Raw genomic sequence first — 21,702 nt, forward strand, 5'->3', positions numbered from 1 at the left:
GCACTTTTGAGCAACACCAGAGGAATTGAAATGGTGAACAGTCCTCCTATAAGGACTGAGGAGGATTCTGGGGGTTCAAAAAATGTACATAGTGCACAGTATGTCTTTCAAAGTCTCCATCTAGATCTCCAAAATCATTCCTGGTATAAGATGTGTCTACTGTGTAGCAGCTGAGCCTAGACTAGACTGACCTGTGGTTACACATAAAGGCCCTCAGTACTGTCCTATCAGACTAGATGTCATTCACCTCTTTACTGTAGGCTAATATCAAGCAAAGATATATAACAAAAGATCATATTTTATTGTCATAACCATGAGTCTGATAGGCTATACTAGACTAAATCAGAAAATAAATCATCCCGGGGCTCAGTCTATTGTAGCTCAAATCCATCTCAAACCTTCMCTCCTGCTTCTTCTCCTGCCTCTCTGTGAAACTCTCAGCAGCAAGTCTGTCCTATCGTATTCCAGTGTCCAACAGCTCTGTTAGAGGCCCCAGACACTGAGGCGTGTAAATATTGATGCCGTTTCACAGAACAAGAGATCTCTCGTCACTGCTGACACTGGTTGTGGGAAGGAAAGAGAATACTGATGGAAAAAGGACAGATTTCACCACCACCACAAGCACCTCTTTGACTGACACACAAGCTTTCAGACGTGACAAGCTACTGTAGGTGGTTGCACTGACCAAAAGATCCCCAACTGGGCTATATAGTCTTAGTTAATGAACTTGCAATAACATAACATCTATTCTTATTATGAGACTCTGAAAAGTGTTGTGTGTGTGTCTGTGTGCACGCAGTGTGTGTGTGTAAACATGAAAGGGCTTTATTGTGTCCAACATGTGTAGGGCTCTGGTCAAAAGTAGTTCACTATATAGGGAATAGGGTGCCATTTGAGACATCCTTTAGGTCCATGGGCCCTGCCCTCAGAGGCCCAGCAGTCGGGCCCCCAGTGACATCCCCCTCCTTGGGTTGAAAAACTATCTGGTCACCCAGCCCTGTCTGGGAACCAAACCCCTGGATCAGCTGGCCCTGAGGGCTCCGTGAGGGCTTGGAGCCCTGCAACCAGATACAGGGGAGGCAGTGTCTGTGTAAACAATGTCCCTCTGGCTGAGACAGCAGCACATTTACTGAACGTATGTACACCTCCACCTCCACCCCCACCCCCACCATCCATCCATGGTATATCCCTATCTCCCACTTTCCACCCCCACCATCCATCCTTTTACTATCTCCACCTCCACTTCCACCCCCACCATCCATCCATTTATATCTATCTCCACCTCCACCTCCACCCCACCATCCATCCATTTAATCATCTCCACCTCCACCTCCACCCCCACCATCCATCCATTATATCTATCTCCACCTCCACCCCCACCATCCATCCATTATATCCATCTCCACTCCACCCCCACCATCCATCCATTTATATCTATCTCCACCTCCACCCCCACCATCCATCCATTTTATATATATCTCCACCTCCACCCCCACCATCCATCCATTTATATCTACCTCCACCTCCACCCCCACCATCCATCCATCCATCTCCATCCCATTCCTCTACTGTACCTCCTCCACTCCAGACCAGTAATAACAACTGTTTTCCTTTCAAATACTTTAGCTGCATGTGCCATTTGGGATGAAACCAATGTATTTTCATGGCCAATAAGACACATAGCTACAATACCAGGCTAACAGTGGGCAGGGCAGCAGTGGACCTATCCTCCTATCCTTTGATCTGATCCCAGGCAGATCTGCCACACCCGCTACTCATCACACTGTCCCAACCCTACTGCTGCTGCTGCCTCCTGCCAGCCCACAGCCACTACTCAACACCATCTGTAGGCTACAATCTGGGGAAACCCATCCTCCACCCATAATCAGTCAACAACAAAGACAGACAGCAGCCTTGGCAGCCGACGGACGGACGGTCCAGTGGAGGTGACTCCTAGCTCATTCAGCTCAGTTATAGCTGTTTAGGGGAAACTTTGACAGGGATTTGGTCCAAACTTTGCATAAAAAATGGAACAAAGATACCGAAACATATTTCTGCCATATACTATTACAGTTGAAGTCGGAAGTTTACATACACCTTACCCAAATACATTTAAACTCAGTTTTTCACAATTCCTGACATTTAATCCTAGTAAAAATCCCTGTCTTAGGTCAGTTAGGATCCCCACTTTATTTTAAGAATGTGAAATGTCAGAATAATAGTAGAGAGAATGATTTATTTCAGCATTTATTTCTATCATCACATTCCCAGTGGGTCAGAAGTTTACATACACTCAATTAGTATATGGTAGCATTGCCTTTAAATTGTTTAACTTAGGTCAAACGTTTTGGGTAGCCTTCCACAAGCTTCCCACAATAAGTTGGGTGAATTTTGGCCCATTCCTCCTGACAGAGCAGGTGTAACTGAGACAGGTTTGTAGGCCTCCTTGCTCGCACATGCTTTTTCAGTTCTGCCCACAAATTTTCTATGGGTTTGAGGTCAGGGCTTTGTGATGGCCACTCCAATACCTTGACTTTGTTGTCCTTAAACCATTTTGCCACAGCTCTGGAAGTATGCTTGGGGTCATTGTCCATTTGGAAGACCCATTTACAACCAAGCTTTAACTTCCTGACTGTCTTGAGATGTTGCTTCAATATGTCCACATAATTTTCCTCCTAATGAAGCCATCTATTTTGTGAAGTGCACCAGTCCCTCCTACAGCAAAGCACCCCCCACAACATGATGCTGCCACCCCCGTGCTTCCCGGTTCGGATGGTGTTCTTCGGCTGGCAAGCATCCCCCTTTTTCCTCCAAACATAACAATGGTCATTATGGGCAAACAGTTCTATTTTTGTTTCATCAGACCAGAGGACATTTCTCCAAAAAGTACAATCTTTGTCCCCATTTTCAGTTGCAAACCGTAGTCTGGCTTTTTTATGGCGGTTTTGGAGCAGTGGCTTCTTCCTTGCTGAGCGGCCTTTCAGGTTATGTCGATATAGGACTCATTTTACAGTGGATATAGATACTTTTGTACCTGTTTCCTCCAGCATCTTCACAGGGTCTTTTGCTGTTGTTCTGGGATTGATTTGCACTTTTCGCACCAAAGTACATTCATCTAAAGGAGACAGAACCCGTCTCCTTCCTGAGAGGTATGACGGCTGCGTGGTCCAATGGTGTTTATACTTGCATACTATTGTTTGTACAGATGAACGTGGTACCTTCGGGCATTTGGAAATTGCTCCCAAGGATGAACCAGACTTGTGGAGGTCTACAATTTTTCTTCTGAGGTCTTGGCTGATTTCTTTTGCTTTTCCCATGATGTCAAGCAAAGAGGCATTGAGTTTGAAGGTAGGCGTTGAAATACATCCACAGGTACACCGCCAATTGACTCAAATTATGTCAAATAGCCTATCAGAAGCTTATAAAGCCATGACATTATTTTCTGGAATTTTCCAAGCTGTTTAAAGGCACAGTAAACTTAGTGTATGTAAACTTCTGACCCACTGGAATTGTGATACAGTGAATTATAAGTTAAATAATATGTCTGTAAACAATTGTTGGAAAAATTACTTGTGTCATGCACACAGTAGATGTCCTAACCGACTTGCCAAAATTATAGTTTGTTAACAAGAAATTTGTGGTATGTAAACTTCCGACTTCAACTGTATGTTCCGTTTTGGTCTGGCCTTCAACATGATATGATTGACTCACAGATGTGATTGGTCAAAAAATCATGTATTCAGGGTACTGTATGTGTATATTACAGTCTGCGAAGCATCTTATGGGGGCGAAGGAGCGATGCTTCTATTCAGACTTTTCTTATTCGAGATGTGAAAAAGGTTGGAAAAGGATTTGCTAACCACTTTGTCCTCCTGTTGCAATTCCATGAGAGCAGGAATGCAGCAAACAGAGATAGAGGGAGTGGAAGACAGGGACAGAGAGAGAGAGAGAGAGAGAGAGAGGAAGAAGGGAACGGGGAGAAAGATTGTGAGTGACATTAGTACACTTTGACACATCGCATTCCGACAGTGGAGGGTATTGGACGGCACCAAGCATAAACACTCAGTCACATAATAATAAATCAAGGCTTACTCTGTAGGAGGATTTCACAACAAGGTTAGTTAGTTACACAGTGGAGCAGCATGGTAATACAGCCATGAGATTTAGGGCTGTCATGAGACGCCAGGGGAGAAGCTCCCCCCAGTGGTAAAGAAAGAGATTTACATTTGACATATTTATAAGACCCTCTTATCCAGAGCAACTAGGGTTAAGTGCCTTGCTCAAGGGCACATCGACTCTGGGATTCAAACCAGCAATCTTTTGGCTACTGGCCCAACACTTTTAACCGCTAGGCTACCTGACGCCAAACTGAAAACAAGACCTGAAAAAATCACTGCATCTAGAATCATCCCTCACCACATTTACAGTCAGAGTCTAACAAAGTATTGCAGAGAGTATGAATGGGAGAAACATTTGTAGGAGTTGGTATATGGTATAGATCGTCAGAAGGGATGTGTTGTGAGCTGCACCACTGTCTGTATCTGGCTTGAGGCCCAGTTTCTGATTTCACACTAATGTTTCATAACCCAGTGCAGGATTTGATTTGAGACAGAAATGGATGGACTAGTCAGGCTATTTTTGGGACCCAAGAGAGAGAGAAGCAGCAAAAAACCACTCTCTCACGACAGCTGGACTGCACTGGCCTGCATGTGATTGTATAAAACGTGTTGTATTGAAAAATTACTTCCACCGTCTCACTGTAATCTTACAAGAGGACAATGACTACAAAAACATTTCCAGGTATGTATGTATGTGTGTGTGTGTGTGGTTGTGTGTTGTGTGTGTGTGGTGTGTGTGTGTGTGTTGTGTGTGTGTGTGTGTGTGTGTGTGTGTGTGTGTGTGTGTGTGTGTGTGTGTGTGTGTGTGATGTGTGTGTGTGTGTGTGCTATGTGTGTGTGTGTGTGATGTTGTGTGTGTGTGTGTGGTGTGTGTGTGTGGTGTGTGTGTGGTGTGTGTGTGTGTGTGTGTGTGTGTGTGTGTGTGTGTGTGTGTGTGTGTGTGTAATCTTATAAGAGCACAATCATTACAAAACATTTTGTCAGTTATGCATGCAAGTCTGTATGTGTGTGGTGCGTTCAATAGACACAGGCAAACAGAGGTTGCTAGACTCAACCTCCTCACCTTATTTGACCGCAGAGACACTCGTCCTCCACACCGGGCACCAGAATTTCGTTTGGCAATATGAACAGAGGTGGCCGCAGCCGTCAGCGAATTTGGTTTTGTGGCAAATCCCGCAGGTAGGAGAGTCRTTGGGRTTCTTCTGGGGTTCTCCTGTCGTTCCCGTCTGCGGGGTCGTATCGTCCCCCATCTTCTTCACCTGGTCCTTGTAGCTCTCAAACTGCTGGTGCAACTTCCTACATGGAAGGAAGCAAGAGAGGAGCACAGTTAGGAAAAGATCAGTTCAGAACAGAAACTTTGTCCTAAATGGCTCCCTAGTCCCTAGTTCCGTTAAAGTGCACTACTTTCGCCAGAGTATAACAATGCACTTCAGGGGATAGGAAGTCATTTCAGATGTCTTTGTGCTGTAGCTAACTGCAGGATGTTGTGTGAAGTCCATTAGTGTTGGTAGACAGCAAAGCGACGTATGCAGCTCTGATTCCTTTCTAAGAGAAATGTAGGGAACACTTTCTATGAGGAACATGCTTTATAATGGCCTTGATTATATACACTTATAGAAAGTGTAACCAAAAGGTTTTGTCAACCAAATAACCTACAGTTTGTTACATACAACTGTCAGAGTTAGAAATGTTTCAGAGTATGTTCTGCATTGCATATTGTTGTACTGTTACTATAGTTCTCCATTCACATAGAGCTGCACCCATCTCTACTGAAACAAGGCGGGCCAGGTAGGAAGGTATAGAGTTTGCATCACAAGTTTAAGAGCCTAACTTAATTCCACTTACTCAGGTTCCCGGCGTTTAATGAATCATTTGTACCTGTGTTTCTATTTCAGGGCGGGGCTCGAGACGTAAGCTAATACAGCCCTCCAAATGTCAATGCCCACACTTCAGTGGAAAGAACACATCAAATCTGTTTTCACAGCAACAACATCATGACTGGGTAGCCTACACTACAGCATCCATCCAACCATCGGGCTAACAGTGCCCTTAGACAGCGCAGAGGAATCAGACTATTGTGTAGGCTTCCATGTGGTTTACTGAAACAATGTCAACCCTTCAAGTCTTCAGACATTGTTTCTGCGATCCAGATGGGAACATAGATCGCAGTGGGCAAAGTGTTTGTATGCGTCCCAAATGGCACCCTATTCCCTACACAGTGCACTACTTTTGACCAGTGCCCTGTGGGAAAAGGGTGCCAAATATGGAAAAGGGGGCCGTTTGGAAGGAAGTTTTTAGCTCAACATTCTCTTTTAATCTGCACCGCCTGCTCAAAACACCAGATGTACATTCAGTGTCATCTTGTCCTATACTCTCCCAAGGCACCCACACATGACAGATCCAACCGGACCTGAGGACCAGAGGACCCTGAAACGCTACCTCACACAGACAGACCAGCATGCATTTTGTATGACACATGTCAATCGGGTGTATCCTTGGAAACTAAAACCCTGGCTGACTTCATGATATGGCGATTAGAATTGGTTTCGTCTCCACATTTTCCCCTGCAACATTCATTAGTCACGTGAATTATTAACCAGAGCTATCATTTTACCGTCCGTATGCATGGCTTGGTGTCGTGTAGGTGGTAAACATGCTGCCTCTTCTTTCCCACAAACAGGACTTTTATTTAGATCCCAAATGTAATTGGCGCGTGACTCAATGTGGCTGGGCCTTGTCTGATGACTATCACCCTGCTGAACACTAGATAGAGACGGAACCCTGGATGGCACCTCTCTGTGTCATACTGCCACGCTGCTGTACCCACTCTGGATGAACACTGGGCTACTACTGTCACTATATACTGAACACAGATTAGACCTGGGATGTGGTGGTGTAGTGTTGTTTAACACACACACACACACACACACAGACACACAGACACAGACACAGACACAGACACAGACACAGACACACACAGACACAGACAGACACACACACACACACACACACAGACACACACAGACACACACACAGACACACACACAGACAGACACATACAGACACAGACACACACACAGACAGACACATACACACAGACACCAGAACAAGTCTACAGATAGAAGACTTGTTAATGGTATGTGCATATTGGGTAGCAGTGTCTGCTGTTTAGAGCAGGGGTTCTCAAAGTGGGGTCCGCAGTACTGCAGGGGGTCCGACGCCAGACACACAAAAAAAATAATACTTCTAACCACAGATTACATTTGGGCCAAGGGATCCGTGGAATACGTTTAGAAGGTGTAATACAATACAATAAAATACAATGTAACATAATTCATCTACAACTTGTGTTCTTAACCCTGGGTCACATGGGCTTGGGAGGCTCACAGGGATTTTGGTATCCACAGTGCCCCACCAATTAAAATGTTTTCAACTTAATACTATTTGTATTATGTTCTTTTATTCCACAAAAAAAAGTTTTTACCTAAATGCACTGTACAGTACTTTAAAACTAGAATCTTTAGTTGCTACATCCATTTTTGGTATGGAATACCATGATATACTCAATTAGTCTTGAAGAATATAACTTGTAAATGCCTCATGAGTTTAGTTCAACTGTCTTAGCCCATCAAAACCCCAAATTGCTTGTTTTACTCCAATGTTTGTAAACAATGTAAATGTAACTAACACTGTATAGCCTCAGAACATTGATAAAACTATCATTTTGATATCATGGATGGTCAGTCCTTGCATCCATAGCTCTGTCTATGAATTTGAGAGTGGTTACATTTCTCTAGGCCCATCCCTCAGCTTTTTACCAAAACAGAGGTGGAATGCCCCCTTTGTTATTGTTTCAATTAAGGACTCTAGCTTTAAGCTTTAAAACTTCTACGTTCTCTCTCTGCCTCATGGCAAAATGTGTAGAATTGCAGGATATTGGCATAGAACCTGTAACAACAAAACATCTCTCTGTCCCATGACAAAATGTCTAAAACTGCAGGAAATTAGCTTGAAAACTGCAACTTTTTTGTCTCCGATGCCAAGAGGTGGGTCTTTAAAATGTTTCTTCCCACGGCCCGAGACTTGGATCGTCCGGCCATGCACTACCGAAGTCATAGTAAAACTCCTTGCTATTTTTATCTCACTCGAATTATCAGGTGGTCCCTGATGAATTTGCTATCACAAAAGGGGTTACTGGCCCCAAAAAGTTTGAGAACCCCTGGTTTAGAGGGCCTATAGAGGCTCCTAGATTCACTAGAGAGAGTCACTAGAGAGCTGCCATTCAAGATGCAACTCTCCCTAAACCAGGAAGAGGGTTAGGGAGAGGGGTAGGGAGGGGTAGGGAGGGGTAGGGAGAAGGAGGAAAAGAGGGAAAGGAGAGGTAGGGAAAGGAGATGGCCAGGGAAAAGAGGGAGAGGAATAGAGTGAGAGGGAGGGAGGAGAAGAGAAATAGAGTAGAGGGGGGAGGAGAGAGGGGTATTGAGAGGTTTAGGCAGCTGGTGGATGGCTCCCGTTCCCCATCCGTCTCCCCCTCGGTCAAACCTGGTCAAACGCGCATGACACCGCTGACATGTAATCATATGCTGTTCATTGTACCAGCTCCGGCTGTCTATCCAACCCTTCTTACCTCTGAAACATGAGCGCTGCACTGGCCCCTACTGTATACTGTATGACAGAGTCAACATAGTATCCCTACCAGGACCCAGCCAAGACCAGAAACTCAATATGTGTCTGCCTGTTGGCCTTAAGTATGAACTCAGAAGGTTATCTTATCAAGACATGCCTTTTAAATGTTTAAAGTTGTGTTCCTTGTGGATGTCTGACTGGGTGACATAACATTGATGTCATGTCTGATGTCATGTTTCTGTGATGTAGCACAGTCACAGTGCACGTCAGATCCATTTATTCAACCACAATGCAATATCGATATCATCTATTACAGTTTTAAAATGTAAATGGCTGTCACTTAATCCAAAAATACATCATGCATTTTATAGATCCAATTTCTTGTGTTCTTCACCATAGTAAAATAATACTAAAGGATATGGTCATTTTCCTGAAGGAAAAGTATGTGTTGCTTCAGCTGTCCAAAAGTATCCTTTGAAAGCAAATTCGACTCACGGCCGTTGGCAGGGTATCCATAAGGTTTCCCCTAAAGTAAATGTAATTCAATTGCCAAAATTATATAGCATAATTAGGCTAATCCTGTATATACAGAAATACATAAAATCATTACAACACCAAAAAGCTTATTTTAAAACAATAAGCTGTGGATTGTTTTACATCGCATTGCCTGTTGGAAGGATCCTCAATTTGGCCAGCGTTCACGGCAAATACCGAATAAATGATCGTTGAGCTGCGAATGTCAGTGAAAGAGGCCCACAGCCAGGCATATGGCAATATTTCAAAATACAATCGCGGGAAAAAATCGTTTGAAAAGCAAATGGCTATTGCTGTAAAGAGAAGACCATGAAAAGACTAATCTGTCTGTTATCAAAATTATCAATTTATTTGAGCGAACAGTAGCCTATTTTAGCGGAGCATCGGCCGTATCCACGGTGAGTGCGCATATTCACTGTCTTTATCATTAGGTCAGTGCCACTTGAAAGGTTGCTTTTTGGACAATCATTTCCTCTTCCATATTGTATTTCTGTCTCCTCTTTTCGTAGGCCTGTTAGATAGTTGCAGACAACGTCGTTTTTATTGATCTGTTTGTCAGTCAGCAGAGTATAAGCTACCCTGTAATTTTGTCGTAATAAAAAGTAGTAGCTATTTAAGTGCGAGCCTCAAGGTCTACACTGAAGGCTCTTGACTGTGTATCATGCAGTCCTTCGTTTTGTCACCAATCAGAGATGTCTATCTAACTCTCCATTGTCATCTGTCGGGTGGACATCACTAGCAACACGCAGGATCTAACACTGGTACATTCTAATTTACAAGGTAATTTTAGGAAAACTGCCATTTTATCTATCCTCTCTTCTAGCTTGAAATAAAAACACATACAAGCTCAGATCTCAATTTTGTTTCAGGCTAAGAGTCACGAAAATTTGAACTGAGCATGGGAAAGGTCCTTTCATTACTCAGCCCCCTTGTCTTAGAATTCCCTCCAAGACAACATAAAACTACAGGACCTCGTGTCCCTGGAGGAGGTCAATGGGCAAATTGATGAACAGGTTGTTGAGACGTAATTGCTTCTAGTTGTCACCCGATGTCAATATTTTGCGTTGCCTTACACACACATCACGCACGCACGCACACACACACACACATCCACTGTTTGTTTGCTGTTGAATTTGTGCTATTGCCAGTGTCTTCTGTCTGTGTTGTCCGTTTTGGCTTACAACGTTTTTTTGTCCCAGCCCAGGAGGCCTTTTGCCTCTTACCTCTTGCCAGGCCATCGTTGTAAATAAGAATTTGTTGTTATTGACTTGCCTGGTTAAGTAAAGGTTAAATAAAAATAAAATAAAACTCCAGTTGTATAGTGTAGTAGAATTGGATGAAAAGTGTTTATAAAAGGCCACATATTTCCCTAACAGTGATTGAGTTATATTATTGGCATAGATTATGACTATCCAATGTACTCATCACATTATCAATAGTAAACTATCTTACATAAGTCTGCAAAAGCGATGATGCATGGAATGATTTATTATAAAGGATAATTTTTATGGTGAAAATGAGCTTCCCCAAACTTGAGACTCACACGCCGCCTATGCTCTTGGTAGTATCTGACAGGTCAGAGGTCAAACATACTGTACAGACCACACTAGTCAGCCATACTGTATGTTTAGGCCTACTACAGTAACTGTCTGGTTCAGGGGCAGACAGTGCACATCTTACTTACGTCTCAGGCTCAGGCTCAGGCTCCTTCTCATTTTGGGACTTTTGCTGCGGTTGCAGAACGTTATTTACCAGCTCAGTGATCCCACTAAAGGGACTAAACCACCTGTTCAAATAAGTAAGCAAACAACGTGACTGTACACCACACCACAGAAAGATGAAGAATCAACACATTGTCTGGGCTGGCTGAGACAAGGGAATCCCCCATTAAAGCACACACACCTAGCAAGGCTTACACAAAGTCAGAGTGGCGGTACTGTACGGAAGCCTAGCAGGGACATTCACTGTGATCACAGCAGACCAAGAAAGAGGGACAGTCAACCACATCCACAACAACAGAGAAAGAGGAGGAGAGGAAGTATAAAAGCAGGAAAGAAGTTACAGCCAATGGAAATGGGAATTGCATTGAATGGTCAGCCAATAGTTAGGAAGGTGGTAGTAGAGTAGTAGTATAACGTTTTCATATAGATCAGATAGTTGCTGTGTTTCGAGGTAGATTTGGACATAATGCAGAACAGAAGGTAGCTGAATAGAAGCATCCAGTTCACACATGGATGAGGAAGTAAGGAGCCTAAAGGTGAAGCTCCCTTACAAGCCAATCAGAATGCAAATGACACACCAGGGCGAGCCAATACCAGGGGAGAAGGGGCGGGACCCGCTGAGACAGGAAGCCACATTGACCAACAGGAAGAAGTGTCAAAGCCTAGAGCACTCTGGGTAATGTGTTACTTACTGTGCCGGCTGAGGCTTTTGTTCTTCTTTGACCCTAAAAAGATAAGCGTGAACAGCTCAGTGCTCAGTGCATACACAACACAAAGACATGGAGAACACACACAAACAACACCAAGACATGGAGAACACACACAAAACAACACCAAGACATGGAGAACACACACAAAACAACACCAAGACATGGAGAACACACACAAAACAACACACAAGACATGGAGAAACACAACAAAACAACACAAAGACATGGAGAACACACACAAACAAAACACCAAGACATTGAGAACACACACAAAACAACACCAAAACATGGAGAACACACACAAACAAACACCAAAACATGGAGAAACACACACAAAACAACACCAAAACATGGAGAACACACACCAATACAACACAAAGACATGGAGAACACACACAAACAACACCAAGACATAGGAGAACACACACAAAAAACAACCAAAACATGGAGAAACACACACAAAACAACACCAAAGACATGGAGAACACACACAAAACAACACCAAGACATGGAGAACACACACAAAACAACACCAAGACATGAGGGAACACACACAAAACAACACAAAGACATGGAGAACACACACAAAAACACACCAAGACATGAGAACACACACAAAACAACACAAAGACATGGAGAACACACACAAAACAACACCAAGACATGGAGAACACACACAAAACAACACAAAGACATGGAGAACACACACAAAACAACACCAAGACATGGAAACACACACAAAACAACACCAAGACATGGAGAACACACACAAAACAACACCAAGACATGGAGAACACACACAAAACAACACCAAGACATGGAGAACACCCAAGACAGGAGAACAAACACAAAAACACAAAGACATGGAGAACACACACAAACAACACCAAGAAATGGAGAACACACACAAAACAACACCAAGACATGGAGAACACACACAAAACAACACAAATAAACACATACATAGACATAAACAATGATGATGATTATTATTATTACTGTATATTGTAATAGCTTTAAGGCATATGATCAAGAATTACTGATGATGATGATGATGATGATGAACATAATTACTGTATATTGTAATAGCTTTAAGGCATATGATCAAGATATTACTGATGATGATGATGACGATGAACATAATTACTGTATATTGTAATAGCTTTAAGGCATATGATCAAGATATACTGATGATGATGATGATGATGAACATAATTACTGTATATTGTAATAGCTTTAAGGCAATGATCAAGATATTACTGATGATGATGATGATGATGATGATGATGAAGATTATTATTATTACTGTATATTGTAAAGCTTTAAGGCATATGATCAAGATATTACTGATGATGATAATGATGATGATGATGAACAAAAAAAATTAATGTATATTGTAATAGCTTTAAGGCATATGATCAAGATATTACTGATGATGATGATGATGATGATGATTGTTATTATTACTGTATATATGTAATAGCTTTTAAGTATATGATCAAAGATTCTATGATGATGATGATGAATGATGAACATAATTACTGTATAATGTAATAGCTTTAAAATCATATGATCAAGAGATCAGTGATGATGATGACAAAAAGCACAACAATAGAAATCATAACGTTTAAAATGACAGTAAAAACATAAATAAAGAATGATTTACAGGAACTAAATAATAAATATTGTGCTGCCATGATGTTTGGCTGTCATGTCACACCTGAATTGATTGAATAAGACTCTGGAACTCTAGCTGAGGGTCTCACTACTTCCAGAATTCCAAACCATTCACCAATCATTATTAAACACATTTACAGCAGCAGACACATCTTGTTATAAAAAGTCATCTTTGGTACAGAGCCTGTGGTTTAGTCACATACATGTATATGCCTCTTCCCTGGAAACCAGCAGGTATAATCCCTGTATCCACTCTTCCTCATGCACTAGTAACCCACACATCACCCCTCACAAAAAAGAGTCAGGTGAGAAGTATTGCAAGTCAACAGTATGACAACCAGGCTCATGTCCATGGACTGTTACATATACAACTGGATATCTAAAGACAGACAGTCCACACAACAGTCTGCTTCGCCACGTCTATAGATTTTATACTTCATATCTGTCTCTTTTTCTAGTTTTGACCCTCTGTTTCTAAACATTATAACCAGAAGCTCCAGGTTGACTGTCTTTGACTGAGTTTACACTGCTCTCTAGTGGACAGAAGTGTGGTCCTCTTCTAAACGTCAGAGGGGAAGAGATAACACAGAACAGTGATAATGATACATATGTCTAGCGTAGCTGATGAGTTGGAGCTGAAGTTGACTTGGAGTTCTGACTTCATAGGTGGCACAGCCACTCCCCAGCACCAGCCGATACCCACCCTGCAGCCGAATATCTTATCCCCAGTACTATACCCCAACACTAAACTTCAGCCCAGAACTATACCCCAGCCCCAATACTATACCCCAGCCCCAGCCCTAATACCCCAGCCCTATACTCCAGCCCTATACCCCAGCCCCAGTACTATACTCCAGCCCATATCACCCCGCCCAGTACTATATCCCAACCCAGCCCTATAACCCAGCCCCAGTACTATACTCAGCCCTATACCCCAGCCCCAGTACTATTACTCCAGCCCCAGCCCTATACGATAGCTCCAGCCCTATACAACCAGCCCCAGTACTATACTCCAGCCCTATACCCAGCCCAGTACTATACTCCGCCTATACCCAGCCAGTACTATACAACCCAGCCTCAGTACTATAACTCCAGCCCCAGCCCTATACGCCAGCCCCAGCACATATACCCCAGCCTCAGTACTATACCTCCAGCCCTATACGCCAGCCCCAGAACTACCCCACATATAGCCAGTACCAACCCTATACCCCAGCCCAGAACTATAGCTGCCCCAGCCACTAATACACCCAGACTACCCAGCCCTATACGCCAGCCCCAGTACATATAGCCAGCTCACAGTATACCCCAGCCCCAGTACATACCCCAGCAAAATATACCCATGCCCAGCGCAATATACACCCAGCCCACAGTACCAATATTACTCCACAGCACTATACCCCAGCCATATACGCAGCCCATCTATACCCCAGACACTATACTCCAGCCCCAGCACCTATACGATAGAGCTCCAGACACCTAATACACCCACACGCTCAGCAACTAATACTCAGCCCTATATAACCCCAGCCCCAACATACTATATAAGGCCACCCAGCCCTCATACATCCAGCCCCAGAGTATAACTAATAGGCCAGCCCCAGCCCTAATACTCAGCCCCAGTACTATAGGCCAGCTCCAGCCCTATACTCCAGCCCCAGTACTTATAGGCCATCCCCAGCCAATACCTGAGACCCCAGTACTACAGGCCATCCCCAGCCCAATAACTCCCAGCCCAGTACTATACCCCAACTCCAGCCCTATACACCAACCCGAGCCACTGTACTATACGCAGTCCCAGCCCTATACGCCAGCCCCAAGCCCTATACCTCAACCCCAGCCCCAATACATATAAACGCCAGCCCAGTACTATACCCCAACCATCAGCCTCAGCCCTCTACCCCAGCCCCAAGTACTATACGCCAGCCCCAGCCTTATACTCCAGCCCCAGCCCCAGTACTATACCCCAACTCCAGCCCCAGCCCCAGCCCTATACCCCAGCCCCAGTACTATACCCCAACTCCAGCCCAGCCCTCTACCCACAGCACCAGCCCTACCCACCCCAAAGCAGCCCAGTACTATACGCCAGCCCCAGTTACAATAATACCCCAGCCCAATACTATACCCCAACCCAGTACACTATACCCCCACCCCAACACTATACCCCCTAACCCCAGTACTATACCCCAGCCCCAACACTATACCCCCAACCCCCAGTACTAAAATCCCAAGCCGACCATTACTAATACCCCAACCCCAGTACTATACCCCAGCCCCAACACTATACCCCTAACCCCAGTACTATACCCCAGCCCCAGTACTATATCCCAGCCCCAGTACTATGCAGCCCCAATACTATACCCCAGCCTCTGCCCCAGCCCTATCTGAGAGCGTGAGAGTGGCTCCTTGAGAGAGAGTGGAGTTGACGTAGCTCCTGCCGCGCAGACAGACAGCAGGACAATTACACAACGGACTGTCGCTGAGAGTTTAGTGTTTAGGGAAGAACTCCTAGATGTAATGAATGTGGCTCCCTGAAGCAGCAAGAGATCAGACTGAGAGACCTAGCTCACCTCACCTACAGACACACCACAATGTTGGGTAGGTCCAAAATGGCACCCTATTCTATATAGGGAATAGTGAGCAATTTGGGACGCACACCAGAACGGGAACCTCTCTAGATTATGCAGCTCTATGGCGCAGTATCAACCCTCTCTCGATTTTAAGCTCTATGGCATGGTGTCAATCCTCTCTAGATTATGCAGCTCTATAGCACAGTGTCAACCCTTTCTAGAATTTAAACTCTATGGCATGGCGTCAATCCTCTCTAGATTTTAAGCTCTATGGCACAGTGTCAACCCTCTCTAGATTTTAAGCTCTATGACATGGTGTCAACCCTCTCTAGATTTTAAGATCTATGGCATGGTGTCAATCCTATAGATTTTAAGCTCTATGGCATGGTGTCAACGCTCTCTAGATTTTAAGATCGATGGCATGGTGTCACCCATCTCTAGATTTTAAGATCTATGGCATGGGTGTCAACCCTCTCTAGATTTTAAGCTCTATGGCACAGTGTCAATCCACTCTAGATTGTGCAGCTCTATGGCATGGTGTCAACCCTCTCTAGGTTGTGCAGCTCTACGTTATGACGTGGGCCAGTCTTACATCATGGAACCGAAGGATGAAGGGTCTGTGAGCCCTGGGCCAGGCCCACTGTTCACACCACAGGAYGTTACCATGACCACCTGCTCCTACTTCACACCTTCTGTAGCTGGACAGAACCAACTCTCTCTGCTGTTTTATTCATACATCTTCACGTGCCTTTCCCAAATGACACCCTATTCCCTATTAAGTCCACTACTTTTGACGAGGGCCCTTAGGGAATAGGATACGTTTTGAGACGAACCCTATATGACCGACTGGGTTCAAACCCAGGTATCTTCCTGCACACCACAATGCTGTGTTAGACTGCTGAGCCAAAGCCTATGCATCAGCTCAGGGAACTAACTCAAGTTAAGTAATGCAGGTCTCGCTCACTCTCTTTCTACCTCCTTCCCTCTTTCTCTTCTCCCCCCATTTTCTCCTTCTCTCGCTCCCCCCAGCTCTCTCTTACCCTCCCCCTCTTCTTCTCCCCCCCTTTCTCATTCTCCTTCTCCCTCTCCCTCTACCGCTCAATAACCTGCCTGTTCCTAAGTCAGGTCAGAGTAAAGAACCACATCGATGTGACATCTATACAACGAGCCCTGAATCATCACATTCTCACCATGCAGCCGGTCAGGAGAACAAGCGCTACATCCCAAATGGAACCCTATTCCCTATATAGTGCACTATGTCTGACCAGGGCCCACAGGCTGCCAAAACCCTTCTAATTGTTTCTGATGGGCTGAATAAATAGAAGCACAGTCTGCCTATCCTCTCTGTCAGTCACAGGCTGACGTGACGTAGCTAGAAGAGATACAGTACACAGTCATAAGTCATACAACCACAGTCTGCCTATCCTCTCTGTCAGTCACAGGCTGACGTGACGTAGCTAGAAGAGATACAGTACACAGTCATAAGCCATAGAACCACAGTCTGCCTATCCTCTCTGTCAGTCACAGGCTGATGTGACGTAGCTAGAAGAGATACAGTACACAGTTATAAGTCAATGTACAGTACAGTGAAGGCTCGCAAGGAGTGTGTGATCACTTACTGACATCCAAGTGTTAAGGACACAAAAAAGATCTAGTAGTCTATACAAATAGAGACTAATTGTAACATTCTGGTCTGAAGACATTTGGGTTATAGCTGAGAAAACAAACACATTGTTGATGCAAGGTTTCAGGAGTAAATACCTATTTTACATATTTTTCACTGACATTACATGTGACAGTAATAACTTCCTTTGAGATGATTGTTGTGTTATGGTTGGCATGGATACATGACGCAGAGTACATGGTGTCCATCTGTCAGTTGCATCCATCCCTACCTACTTTTCACACAACAGACAGCATGACAACACATACACGCCAGTCCCACGGATGGAAGCCTTGATGGAATCATGTAACAGGGGCGTCAGGTAGCCTAGCGGTTAAGAGTGTTGGGCCAGAATCTGGAGAGGTCACTTTATCGTAACAATCCTATTATACATAACAAATTAAAACCCACTTTGAGCTTAGACCAATGTCATGCATGCTCCCTGTTGCCAGGAACCCCTCCTTTGCCCCCTCTAACCTTGATAACACCTTTGAGCAATGGGGAGAGTTGGGGATAAGTACCATAGGGGATTTATATATAGAAGGGACCTTTGCTTCCTTTGAGTTGCTGAGGGAAACTTATAATCTTCCCAGAAGTAACTTTTTAGAGACTAAACTTTTTAGAGAACAAATTAGAGACTATGTTAGGAAACACCTCCCGACATTTGGGAACGCTAAGTCTTCCATGTTTGACGGATGCATAAAAACATCCCCCACCTCAGACAAACTGATATCTCGTCTATATGATGCTTTTCAATCTGTTAGCATACCTTCTACAGATGCCATTAAGGCAAAATGGGAGGAAGAACTAGGGACTGACATTTCGGTGGCAGACTGGGAAGATAGCTTGGAGTATATCCACACATGCTCCATTAACTCCAGACATCGTCTCATACAATTCAAGGTATTACACAGATTACACTATTCCAAAACTAAACTGCATAGGATATTTCCTGATACATCCCCTATGTGTGATACATGTCAGGCTGCGCAGGGTACACTACTCCACTGCTTTGCCCTGTGCTCTAGCTTGTATGGTTATTGGTGTGGAATTTTTAGGATCCTCTCTGAAGTTCTGGAGACTTCAATTGACCCAGACCCGCTTCTGATAATCCTGGGAGTGTCTGACTCCCTAAACGGATTAACCAACCCCCAAAAACAACTCATCTCTTACAGTCTCATTTCGGCAAAAAAACTAATCTTGTTGTTTTGGAAAAGGAGGGAAGCGCCCACTACCAAATTATGGCTCAGCGAATTGGCAAACACTGTACACTTAGAAATAATTAGATATATTCTGAACAATAAATGATCAACATTTGATCAAATCTGGCAGCCTTTCCTCTCTTACTTGGACCATATACCAGCCCCAGCACTATACCAGGCCCCAATATATCCCCAACCCAGTATTATACCGCAGCCCCCCAGTACTATACGCCAGCCCCAGCACTATCCCAGGTCCCAATACTATTACCCAGCCCAGTACTATACGCCAAGCCCCAGTATATTACGCCAGCCCACACTATTACCCAAGGCCAATAATATCCCAACCCTAGTACTATACGCAGCCCAGTACTATACGCCAGCCCCACACTATACCAGGCCCCAATACTATACCACCCAGTACTATCACGCCAGCCCCAGTACTATACGCCAGCCCAGCACAATACCCCAATACCCAGCACTATACACCCAGCCACAGTTACTATACCCAGCCCGTATACCCCAGCCCCAGTACTATACGCCAGCCCCAGCACTATACCAGGCCCCAAATACTATACCCCACCCAGTACTATACCCAGCCCCAGTACTATACGCCAGCCCAGCACATATACCCAGGCCCAATACTATACCCCCAGCCCCAGTACTATACGCCAGCCCGAGTATACTATACGCCACCCCAGCCTATACCCCACCCCAGCACTATACCCCAGGCCCCAGCCCTATTACCCAGCCCCATACTATAGCCAGCTCCAAGTTACTATACCCCAGCCCCAGTCTATACCCAGCCCCAGACTATACCCAGCCCAGTACTATACCCCCAGTCCCCAGTACTATACGCCAGCCCAGCACAAATACCCAACCCCAGTACTATACCCCGCCCAGTACTATACCCCAGCCCCAGTACTATTACCCAGCCCCAGCCACTATACCCCAGCCCCAGCTTTACGTATACGCCAGCCCCGCACAATACCCCAACCCAGTACTATAGCCCAACTCCAGTACTATACCCCAACTACAGTACTATACCCAACTCCAGTACATACCCTAGCCCCAACCTATACCACCAAACCAGCCCTATACCCCAACCCCACCCCAGATACATCGCCAGCCCCAGTATTTATACCCAACCCAGGTACTAATAGCCCATCCCTATACCCCCAGCCCCAGTGCAATACCCCAGCACTATACGTCAGCCCAGCACTATACCCCAGCCCCAGCACTTATACCTTAGCCCCGAATACTATACCCCAGCCCCAGCACTTAGCTACCCCAGCCCCAGACTATACCCCAGCCCCAGTAACTTATACGCCAGCCCCAGTACTTATACCCAACCCCCAGTAAATGCCCATCCTATACCCCCACCCCAGTGCTAATACCCAGCACATCCCAGCCCCAGCACTATACCCAGCCCAGCACTATACCCAGCCCCAGTACTATTTACCCCAGCCCCAGCACTATACCCAGCCCCAGCACTATATGCCAGCCCCAGTATTATACCCCAACCCCAGACAATAGCCCATACCTATACCCCAGCCCCAGTGCATCCACCAGGGTAAAATGATGATATAACCCTGACTTCAGTTTGAGCAATCTGGACTGTTCCAGTGTTAATACAGTAAATTTAGGATACAATTCAAGTCTATGAGGCGAGTAAAAATAAAGCTAATACTACGACCCTGTGCAGCTCTTTGGATGTGCAGTCACGCACAGTGTCAACCCTCTCTAGATTGTGCAGCTCTATGCACAGTGTCAACCCTCTCTAGATTTTGCAGCTCTATGGCCAGGATCAATCTCTCTCGATTTAAGCTCTATGGCATGGTGTCAACCTCTCTTAGATGCAGCTCTATAGCACAGTGTCAACCCTTTTAGAATTTAAACTCTATCATGGATCAATCCTCTCTAGATTTTAAGCTCTATTGCACGGTGTCAACTCTCTAGATTTTAAGCTCTATGGCATGGTGTCAACCCCTCTAGATTTAGCTTCTATGGCATGGTGTCAACCCTTCTAGATTTTAAGCTCTATGGCATAGTGTCAACCCATCTCTTAGATTTAAGCTCTATGGCATGGTGTCAACCCTCTCTAGATTGTAAGCTCTATGGCATGGTGTCAACCACTCTAGATTGTGCAGCTCTATGGCATGGTGTCAACCCTCTCTAGGTTGTGCAGCTCTACGTTTATGACGTGGGCCAGTCTTACATCATGGAACCGAAGGATGAAGGTGCTGTGAGCCCTGGGCCAGGCCCACTGTTCACACCACAGGAGTTACCATGACCACCTGCTCCTACTTCACACTTCTGTAGCTGGACAGAACCAACTTCTCTGCTGTTTTATTCATACATCTTCACGTGCCTTTCCCAAATGACACCCTATTCCCTATTAAGTCCACTACTTTTGACGAGGGCCCTTAGGGAATAGGATACGTTTTGAGACGAACCCTATATGACCGACTGGGTTCAAACCCAGGTCTCTCCTGCACACACAATGCTGTGTAGACTGCTGAGCCAAACCTAAGCATCAGCTCGGGAACTAACTCAGTTAGTAATGCAGGTCTCGCTCACTCTCTTTCTCCTCCTTCCCTCTTTCTCTTCTCCCCCATTTTCTCCTTTCTCTCGCTCCCCCAGCTCTCTCTACCCTCCCCCTCTTCTTCTCCCCCCTTTCTCCTTTCTCCTCTCTCCCTCTACCGCTCAATAACCTGCCTGTTCCTAGTCAGGTCAGAGTAAAGAACCACATCGATGTGACATCTATACAACGAGCCCTGAATCATCACATTCTCACCATGCGCGGTCAGGAGAACAAGCGCTCATCCCAAATGGAACCCTATTCCCTATATAGTGCACTATGTTTGACCAGGGCCCACAGGATTCC

The 21,702-nt window shown here is 44.9% G+C and overlaps 1 pseudogene; it reads right to left on the reverse strand.

The window, feature by feature from the left end:
* LOC111958633 (regulating synaptic membrane exocytosis protein 2-like) overlaps positions 1-21,702 on the reverse strand; it is an 86,445-nt pseudogene that overhangs the window by 36,697 nt on the left and 28,046 nt on the right.

Source organism: Salvelinus sp. IW2-2015, linkage group LG35 (genome assembly GCF_002910315.2).
Source record: "Salvelinus sp. IW2-2015 linkage group LG35, ASM291031v2, whole genome shotgun sequence".
Taxonomy (NCBI): Eukaryota; Metazoa; Chordata; class Actinopteri; order Salmoniformes; family Salmonidae; genus Salvelinus; species Salvelinus sp. IW2-2015.